The sequence below is a fragment of the Saccostrea cucullata genome, unplaced genomic scaffold (genome assembly GCF_032062105.1).
Source record: "Saccostrea cucullata isolate Sc308-1 unplaced genomic scaffold, CSIRO_AGI_Scuc_v1 ctg7213, whole genome shotgun sequence".
Classification (NCBI taxonomy): Eukaryota; Metazoa; Mollusca; class Bivalvia; order Ostreida; family Ostreidae; genus Saccostrea; species Saccostrea cuccullata.
This window is the reverse complement of record NW_026927920.1, coordinates 6,401-16,048: the sequence shown is the minus strand read 5'-3', so window position 1 is coordinate 16,048 and position 9,648 is coordinate 6,401. Positions and strand designations below refer to the sequence as shown.

At 32.2% G+C, this 9,648-nt stretch overlaps 1 long non-coding RNA gene across 4 annotated transcripts; it reads right to left on the bottom strand.

The window, feature by feature from the left end:
• Positions 1–452: 452 nt before the first annotated feature.
• On the bottom strand, positions 453–8,554 carry LOC134275864 (uncharacterized). 4 transcript variants are annotated; one of them, XR_009993934.1, is made up of 8 exons: positions 8,400–8,554; positions 5,255–5,362; positions 4,878–5,054; positions 4,507–4,631; positions 2,814–2,899; positions 2,469–2,572; positions 2,038–2,095; positions 453–1,763 (listed from the first exon to the last, which is right to left on the bottom strand). It is a non-coding gene; the product is annotated as an uncharacterized LOC134275864 (long non-coding RNA). The 4 variants fall into 4 exon arrangements; XR_009993932.1 differs by having other exon boundaries at positions 4,878–5,051; XR_009993933.1 differs by having other exon boundaries at positions 4,874–5,030.
• Between the last annotated feature and the right edge of the window lie 1,094 nt (positions 8,555–9,648).

The following is a 9,648-nucleotide window of genomic DNA, read 5'->3' as shown; positions in this document are numbered from 1 at the left end:
TGCAAGTATCATTTGAATAATTAGATTAATTGGCTATTGCTCTTGTCAATGGCATAAATGTTCACTTTATTGCTTTATATATATGAGAATAATAATAAATTTGATGTTTGCATCCATTCAATTATTGTGTGCATTAATAAAATTAATAGGATTTTAAATTAACTATAAATTTTTCAATTCTTTGAAATTTCACGCATTTAAAAGTTTGCTGATTATATATATCCATAAGAGGTTAATGTAGTTGTTGCATGTTATTGAAATTTCCTGTTTATTTTTCAAATCCAATCACACATATTAATCTTTGTGGTGACATCTCCCATGACTTTGAACAACTCAAAAGTTTAGGTTACTTAAACAAATGTCAAAGCTGAACTTAATTCCTGAACAACAAAATCAAAGTGCTACATAATGGAGAGGAAATATCATGGATACAATTTATTCTCAAACATATTGATGGAATAAACACACAGAGAATTTCTTTTTGTTGTTTTATTTTTTATATTAAAAAACTTTGAAATTCTTTCTTTTCATATGGATGTATATATGTTGTTTTTTTTTGTCAATAAAGCAGATTATTTACCATTCCATGACAACTACTTTAAAATACTTGTGTATAATGTGTAAAAATTTGTCAAGAAAAAAAAAAAAGGTTTTTATTTTAATATAATTATATATGTTTTGAACTGTCAAATACGGAGACACTGGAATCATTCATTAAAATAATTACCAGTATATAATAAAAAGTGATATCAGTAAATATTGAAAAGTATACATATCTGTTGATATATTATTACAATATGAAAATGAAGGATACATTTACACGTACACCTAAATAACCCTGAAAAATATTCTGAGCATAAAATATTTAACCTTATTTCATATAATCAAACTGTATCTACTCTGCCCGATAAACAATTATACGTACATCTCTTTCAAAAAGTTTTCTGAATGTCAAAAAAATATATCTGATTACAAGAATATGAAAATAGACACCATACATATATGAAGCTTGATCATGAGATTTTTGGTACAGTCCATCAGTACATCATCTGATACAGAAAAGCACCATAAAAATGACATGTTAAAAAACAGTTTTTAATATACAAATGTACATGATTTCATAGATGTTCAATAATCAATATATCATATTCAACCAATGTATATGAAAAATAATTACAGTAAAACTCGTTTAGTATGAACAAGGATATTGCGAATTCACGGTTACAATGAAGTCATCTTGGATCCCCAGCTATATAAAGTTAATGAATTTCTTATACGGTTATAATGAATTACGGATATAGCGAAGTAATTTTATAAGTCCCAGCCAATTTGTCATAACCAAGTTTTACTGTATAATTTACATATGCAGTATATATGTTCTTTTTCAAGAAAGTTTAAAGACTCACATATCTCATATGACATAGCACACACTGTATTGATAAAAATAAGAAGTAACATACTTCACTAGATAGATCGCTAAATTTCTCATGAGATAAGAATAAACTCTTTATATTAACTAGACAAAATTTTAAAGAATTGTGGTTGTAGCTCTTTATATTCTTACGGAATGCTATTGTACCACAGAATCAAATTTTTGTGAGATCAAAGTCTCATGTAATTACACGAAAACAAAGTTCTCCTGAATAAAAAGTGAGCCACAGTACAGTTCCTTGTTGAAAATTACTGGAAAGTTCAGGAAATGCCCATTTGTGTCTTTAAAAACTGGAAGTGGTATCAAATCATAACAATCCTTTATAACCAACCTGTAATATAAACATAATAAATATACATATATATACAGATGTATCCATTTATAGGTACAAAAAGCCAAAAAGCATGAAAAGGGGATATAGTTGAATAAAAATGGAATCAAAAGAATTGTATCAATACTTCTAGCAGGGTACGGTATAAATTGCTTTAATTATTTTTGTCTTCTTTTTTTTTTAAATTCTTTCAGTTACTAACATTGAAAGAATTAATGTTACAATTCTTTTATTGTTCTGCTAAGAATGATTGTAAAAAAGAAAATATGCATACCAGGTTTTCTCTGTGAAGTTGGGCCTCTTGACAAATGTGGCACAGTCCAATTAAAAATCTGAGAAAATAAAAATAATAGAAAAATAAAAGACACTTTACAAGAAAATATAAATTGTATGATATTTTATATATGTATATATATAGTGTATAATTTACTGTTACAGTATGTATACTTAAAAAAAGCAGGCTTTATATTTCAGCAGATATGGCATGGACAACAATGAGCTAATTCATGAATACAACTAAAAAATCATTTAATTATCCATACAAAGTGAAGTGTGGACATGTGTAAGGCTGATTTATAATTGTACTAACCACTCACTACTCAGTGATTGCGCTAAATTTTGAATACGCCAATTTATGTACACATACAGTATATCAGGGTAAAACAAGCAGAGAGGCTCTGTACAGAAACAACTTGGTAGACTTACCTTTCAGGAAGCTGGCTTTGTCTACTGCTGTTGGTTCCATCATAAACTGCTTCCAAGGACAGCGCAAAAAGTCCTGTCAACTATATTCCTTTTCCTGTGGTGGACTGAAAAGGCAATAAGTGGAAATCTTCAGTGTTGCCTTGTGACTTTGAATTAGAAATGACAGATTAGAAGACAAATGTTTGTTTAAAGACTGCATACAGTATAAATTTGACTGTAGGTCCAAGTAATCATGAGATAATTAAATATCAAACTTGTACTTCTGAGATCTGTGAAAATCAAATCCAAAGTGTATTTTAACTAGTAAAAAGTTTTAAAGTAGAATACATTAAATTGTGTACTCACTGAATAGGTGTCATGGAAACTCAACATTGGAACTTTGTGAATATGGAGGGGTACCTCTTGTAAAAAGAAGTAGACTGGTTCATCATCTAAAAAAAAAAAACAACAAGATAGACTAAATTACTTTTAAATGAAATAAAAACTATTAAAATATAAATATCAACAAAAAAATTAAAGATCTAAAAGATATCATTTGTAAAAAAAAAAAATCTAAAGACACGGAACAGTTAATCACTAACAAAACTAAAATAAAAAAGAGGAAGTTGTAAGATTTTGAAAGGGGGAATTGTAATTTATTTATTGCTCAAGATAAACATCCTATTGCATATTACAAAATGTACCACAATATTTACGTAGAAAATGAACGGTTGTAGATGTGAAATCATTGATTCTGTGTTTTAAATTTAAAAGTATGAAATTTGGATGCAATACCTAATTTGTGAATTGCCTTACATGTTATAAATATTGCTATGTTTTATTATGCACTGATTCGATTAAATCATGCAAATGGAGGAAATATGAACATTATGTATAATTGTATGTGTTAATAATTGTGTTTTAATTCGTATACATGTATTAAAGTATGGTTTATTTTTTATTATTAATCTCATTAAGGCTATCTAAATTTAATTCCCTGGTTCTCAAGCCAATTTTCTCCAAAACAGATGTGGGAGGGCGGCATTTTATTTTTCATTTTATTGGCAATAAAGTAGATGAGGGAGGTTTTTTTAAAATTTTAATTTCCGAATTTTCTTTAACATAAAGATAATTTTTTAATCACAGATATACTTTCCATTTCTGATCAAAATTTCTGCTTTATCCATTGCTTAACAGCGTGTAAACATCATAGGTAATGTCCTCGAATGTTTTTTCAAACGATGTAGCCAAAATCTCATTGGGCGCACTTGTTTCAGACAGCCGGGCGATGACCCGGTTCACTTTTATCACATGGCATATTGACCCGGTTAGTGTTGCTGAAACGAGTGAAAAATAAGCCGGTTTGGCTGGTATTGGTGCTGTTGCTGTAAAAAAAAAATTATCAAAATTATCTGAACGCACGAGAACAACGATTGAGTGGATATATTTCGTTTTAATATTTACTAGTTCCATTCAATGTACAATTTGTGAATTTGGAGCATATAGGGTCTCGTTACCCACAGAACTGAAAAGCAGCTTTAAAATTGAAAAAAAAAAAATGTTGTCGTTGTAAAAGTCTAATTATCTCAGTAGTGTATGTTTATAGACACCAAGACCACGACAAATGATAAAAAACGAATGTTTCACCATCAAGAACATTTCTACCTCCGTTTTCCGCCATATTGCTTTTCATTTGGCCGCTCGAACTTTTTCGGGCGATCCGGGCTACTTTCTGACCGCCCGGCGGCTTAAATATATTTGAAACAAGTGACTTGCCCGGTTCCGGAATATTAACCGGCTTGACCCGGCTTATGAAACAAGTGCACCTAGTGTAAATGGCTACCGGAAGTGATATTTGAATACTAAACTACAAAACAAATGAGGTCGGAATTTTTTTTCCCGGATTGGTCTCCGCAATACCAACTTTTTATTTTATCAAAAATACAATAAAATCGGCAATGCGGCTACCTCAAAACGGATGCGCGCGGGCCTGAGAACCAAGATTTCAATTTTATATGGCCTAAAATTATTTTGATTATTTATCTTGTTTTCTTTTTACCTGTCTGATAAACACAGCAAAGATTAAAGAGATGAATTATGGGTGTCAAAACTCTCTGTTGATGACCAGATTGCATCCAGCATTGTATATCCACCATTACTGATCTTTAACAGGGGAAACTACTCCTGAAATCAGAGAAATTATAGTCAAAATGAGGGTTACCTTATACTCTTTGGGATTCACACATAGAAATTATTCACTATATGCTTCTCTATAGCTTTATCAAATTTATTAACTAGACCCTCTGCAGTAAATTAATGTAAGAGAAAATAAAGATTAATACGAGTATGTACTTACACAAAATTTGAATTGAAAAAAAACACACCTGATGCAGCTTTTTAAAAAAGAAAATTGACAGTAAACATACCTACCTTGAAATCAATCTGATTAAAATCATATCTTTGTTTTGCTCCAACATTCTGATAGTCGCTGTACAGCTTGATATACACCTGGGCTCCACATGTTGACAAACAGACTACACACCATCAGGGAGCTGCTTCATGCACACGTTAAAGGACAGTTTCCTTTAGTTCAATGGAAAAAGCCTGCTTAATAAATGATATTCCTCTTATATGAGTAAAAATTAATACTGTGGACCTAAAAATGTGATTAATAAAAAAAAAAGAAGAAATTGTCTCTCTCTATATATAGAACTGTAATTAACTTAATTCATTGTGATTGGTTATTTCCTTGAGTAAGATCTTTAAGTTAGCCATACAAAACAGCTCTTGTAATTTTCATCACCTACCTGTATGGCAATTCCAGGACAATCCATTGATATAAAATTCTGATGTCCAGTAAAACGAAGGGCCCCTCTCAAGATAGTACTGCTCTAATTTACATAATGTGTGGGGCGCTGAAAAAAGGTATAGAGTATGTAATATTAAAATTCTTACCGTCTTAAATTGTTTAATTACATAATCTAATTTTTGTTTTTAAAATAGTGAAAGACAAATTAGGGAACTCAGGGGACTTCATGAATTGTAACCATAACAAGCATAGGAAATATTGTAATGCTACCATATAATTTAGCATTTCAAATAATAACATTGATTTTTTTTGGTTGATTTTTATACATGTATGTCAATGGTCTCATGCTACAGTGTTGTAAACAAGAGACCATCTATGCTTGTGACTGTAATATGTCAATGGTCTCATGCTACAGTATTGTAAACATGAGACCATCTGTGTTTAAGACTGTTATATGTCAATGGTCTCATGCTACAATGTTGTAAACATGAGACCATGCCTGTTTAAGACTGTTATATGTCAATGGTCTCATGCTACAGTATTGTAAACATGAGACCATCTATGTTTAAGACTGTTATATGTCAATGGTCTCATGCTACAGTATTGTAAACATGAGACCATCTATGTTTAAGACTGTTATATGTCAATGGTCTCATGCTACAATGTTGTAAACATGAGACCATGCCTGTTTAAGACTGTTATATGTCAATGGTCTCATGCTACAGTATTGTAAACATGAGACCATCTATGTTTGTGACTGTAATATGTCAATGGTCTCATGCTACAGTGTTGTAAACATGAGACCATCTATGTTTAAGACTGATATATGTCAATGGTCTCATGCTACAGTGTTGTAAACATGAGACCATGCCTGTTTAAGACTGCTATATGTCAATGGTCTCATGCTACAGTATTGTAAACATGAGACCATCTATGTTTAAGACTGTTATATGTCAATGGTCTCATGCTACAGTATTGTAAACATGAGACCATCTATGTTTAAGACTGTTATATGTCAATGGTCTCATGCTACAGTGTTGTAAACATGAGACCATGCCTGTTTAAGACTGTTATATGTCAATGGTCTCATGCTACAGTATTGTAAACATGAGACCATCTATGTTTGTGACTGTAATATGTCAATGGTCTCATGCTACAGTGTTGTAAACATGAGACCATCTATGTTTAAGACTGATATATGTCAATGGTCTCATGCTACAGTGTTGTATACATGAGACCATGCCTGTTTAAGACTGTTATATGTCAATGGTCTCATGCTACAGTATTGTAATACATGAGACCATCTATGTTTGTGACTGTAATATGTCAATGGTCTCATGCTACAGTGTTGTAAACATGAGACCATCTATGTTTAAGACTGTAATATGTCAATGGTCTCATGCTACAGTGTTGTATACATGAGACCATCTATGTTTAAGACTGTTATATATCAATGGTCTCATGCTACAGTGTTGTATGAGACCATCTATGAGACTGTTATATGTCAATGGTCATGCTACAGTGTTGTATAGATGAGACCTGTTTTAAGACTGTTATATGTCAATGGTCTCATGCTACAGTGTTGTATACATGAGACCATGCCTGTTTAAGACTGTTATATGTCAATGGTCTCATGCTACAGTGTTGTATACATGAGACCATCTATGTTTAAGACTGATATATGTCAATGGTCTCATGCTACAGTGTTGTATACATGAGACCATGCCTGTTTAAGACTGTTATATGTCAATGGTCTCATGCTACAGAACTGTAAACATGAGACCATCTATGTTTGTGACTGTAATATGTCAATGGTCTCATGCTACAGTATTGTAAACATGAGACCATCTGTGTTTAAGACTGTTATATGTCAATGGTCTCATGCTACAGTATTGTAAACATGAGACCATCTATGTTTGTGACTGTAATATGTCAATGGTCTCATGCTACAGTATTGTAAACATGAGACCATCTATGTTTAAGACTGTAATATGTCAATGGTCTCATGCTACAGTGTTGTATAGATGAGACCATGCCTGTTTAAGACTGTTATATGTCAATGGTCTCATGCTACAGTGTTGTAAACATGAGACCATCTATGTTTGTGACTGTAATATGTCAATGGTCTCATGCTACAGTGTTGTAAACATGAGACCATCTATGTTTAAGACTGTAATATGTCAATGGTCTCATGCTACAGTGTTGTATACATGAGACCATCTATGTTTAAGACTGTTGTATATCAATGGTCTCATGCTACAATGTTGTAAACATGAGACCATGCCTGTTTAAGACTGTTATATGTCAATGGTCTCATGCTACAATGCTGTAAACATGAGACCATCTATGTTTAAGACTGTTATATGTCAATGGTCTCATGCTACAGTATTGTAAACATGAGACCATCTATGTTTAAGACTGTTATATGTCAATGGTCTCATGCTACAGTATTGTAAACATGAGACCATGTCTGTTTAAGACTGTTATATGTCGATGGTCTCATGCTACAATGTTGTAATCATGAGACCATCTATGTTTAATACTGTTATATGTCAATGGTCTTATGCTACAGTGTTGTAAACATGAGACCATGCATGTTTAAGACTGTAATATGTCAATGGTCTCATGCTATGTAATTGTTATATAGAGACCGTGACAAGTATATAGTGTATTATAGTCCCTGGTCTCTTGTGTGTAATTGTATTATAGAGACCATGACAAGTATATAGTGTGTTATAGTCCCTGGTCTCTTGTGTGTAATTGTTATATAGAGACCATGACAAGTATATAGTGTGTTATGGTCCCTGGTCTCTTGTATGTAATTGTTATATAGAGACCATGACAAGTATATAGTGTATTATAGTCCCTGGTCTCTTGTATGCAGCTGTTATATAGAGACCGTGACAAGTATATAGTGTATTATAGTCCCTGGTCTCTTGTATGTAGCTGTTATATAGAGACCATGACAAGTATATAGTGTATTATAGTCCCTGGTCTCTTGTAATATGAGACCATGACAAGGTTATATATATAGTCATTTTAGTTGGTTAAAAACATTAAAAAAATGATCATCATGGCTTTCTATGTGAAAATCTGCATTTTAGACCATGACAAGGTTGATGTTATGTTACACTGTCACTTACTTCCAGCTTAATAGGCTGTAATCTGAAGATACCATAGGGCTTAATTATCAATGATCCCATGCTGCACGTAGGCAATGCAAAAATGAAAGTAGCCTCGCTCTGATTAGTCACGTGGTAATAAGAGACCACGGTCTCATCGCTGTTTCTGTGTTTCAAATATATTTAAGCCGCCGGGCGGTCAGAAAGTAGCCCGGATCGCCCGAAAAATTTCGAGCTGCCAAATGAAAAGCAATATGGCGGAAAACGGAGGTAGAAATGTTCTCGATGGTGAAACATTCGTTTTTTATCATTTGTCGTAGTCTCGGTGTCAATAAACAAACACAACTGAGATAATTAGAGACTTTTACAACATATTTGTTTACATTTGCACAACAATTTTTTTTTTTTTTAATTCTAAAGCTGCTTTCCAGTATTGTGGGTAACGAAACCCTATATGCTCCAAATTCACAAATTGTACATAGAATGGAACTAGTAAATATTAAAACGAAATATATCCACTAAATCGTTGTTCTCGTGCGTTCAGATAATTTTGATAATTTTTTTTACAGCAACAGCACCAATACCAGCCAATCCGGCTTATTTTTCACTCGTTTCAGCGACACTAACCGGGTCAATATGCCATGTGATAAAAGTGAACCGGGTCATCGCCCGGCTGTCTGAAACAAGTGCGCCCTATAGTAAATATACCTCCTATGACGTCACGCGAGTATGTTTTTACTTTAAATGTACTGAAAGGCAGTCATGTCCAAATAAAATTATTCAGAAGTTCTTTTTCTGGTTAAGGGTGGTCTTGTGCTACAGTTTCTCATTGTTTAGGGGGGTACCTCAGTATTTTCTATATTCTCCATATAAATTGAACGATTTTTATATCTATCATATGAGGGAACTATTAATATTTGAATATTATTTTTGTGTGATTTGCTTTAAGGCATGTATAAACTAACATTGTATGACAAAATTTTGGTTAAAAAATGTATTTAAAAAATCATATGAAAAGGTTTTTTAAAAGTGTAGTTGAAATAAATTTCATTAGTTGATAATTTTTGATGTTTTCTGATAGAATGTAATGAATGTTAAACATGCAGCAATTTACAAATGGATGTAATTTTTGTCATGCTACCGGAAACACTCATTTTTAATTTGCCCCCCTTACAAGAAAAAAATCCAAAATAAATTAAATTTTAATATAACAATTGATTTATTTAAATTCAGTGTAGATTTCATAATTATCATGGCCAGAAATAATGCA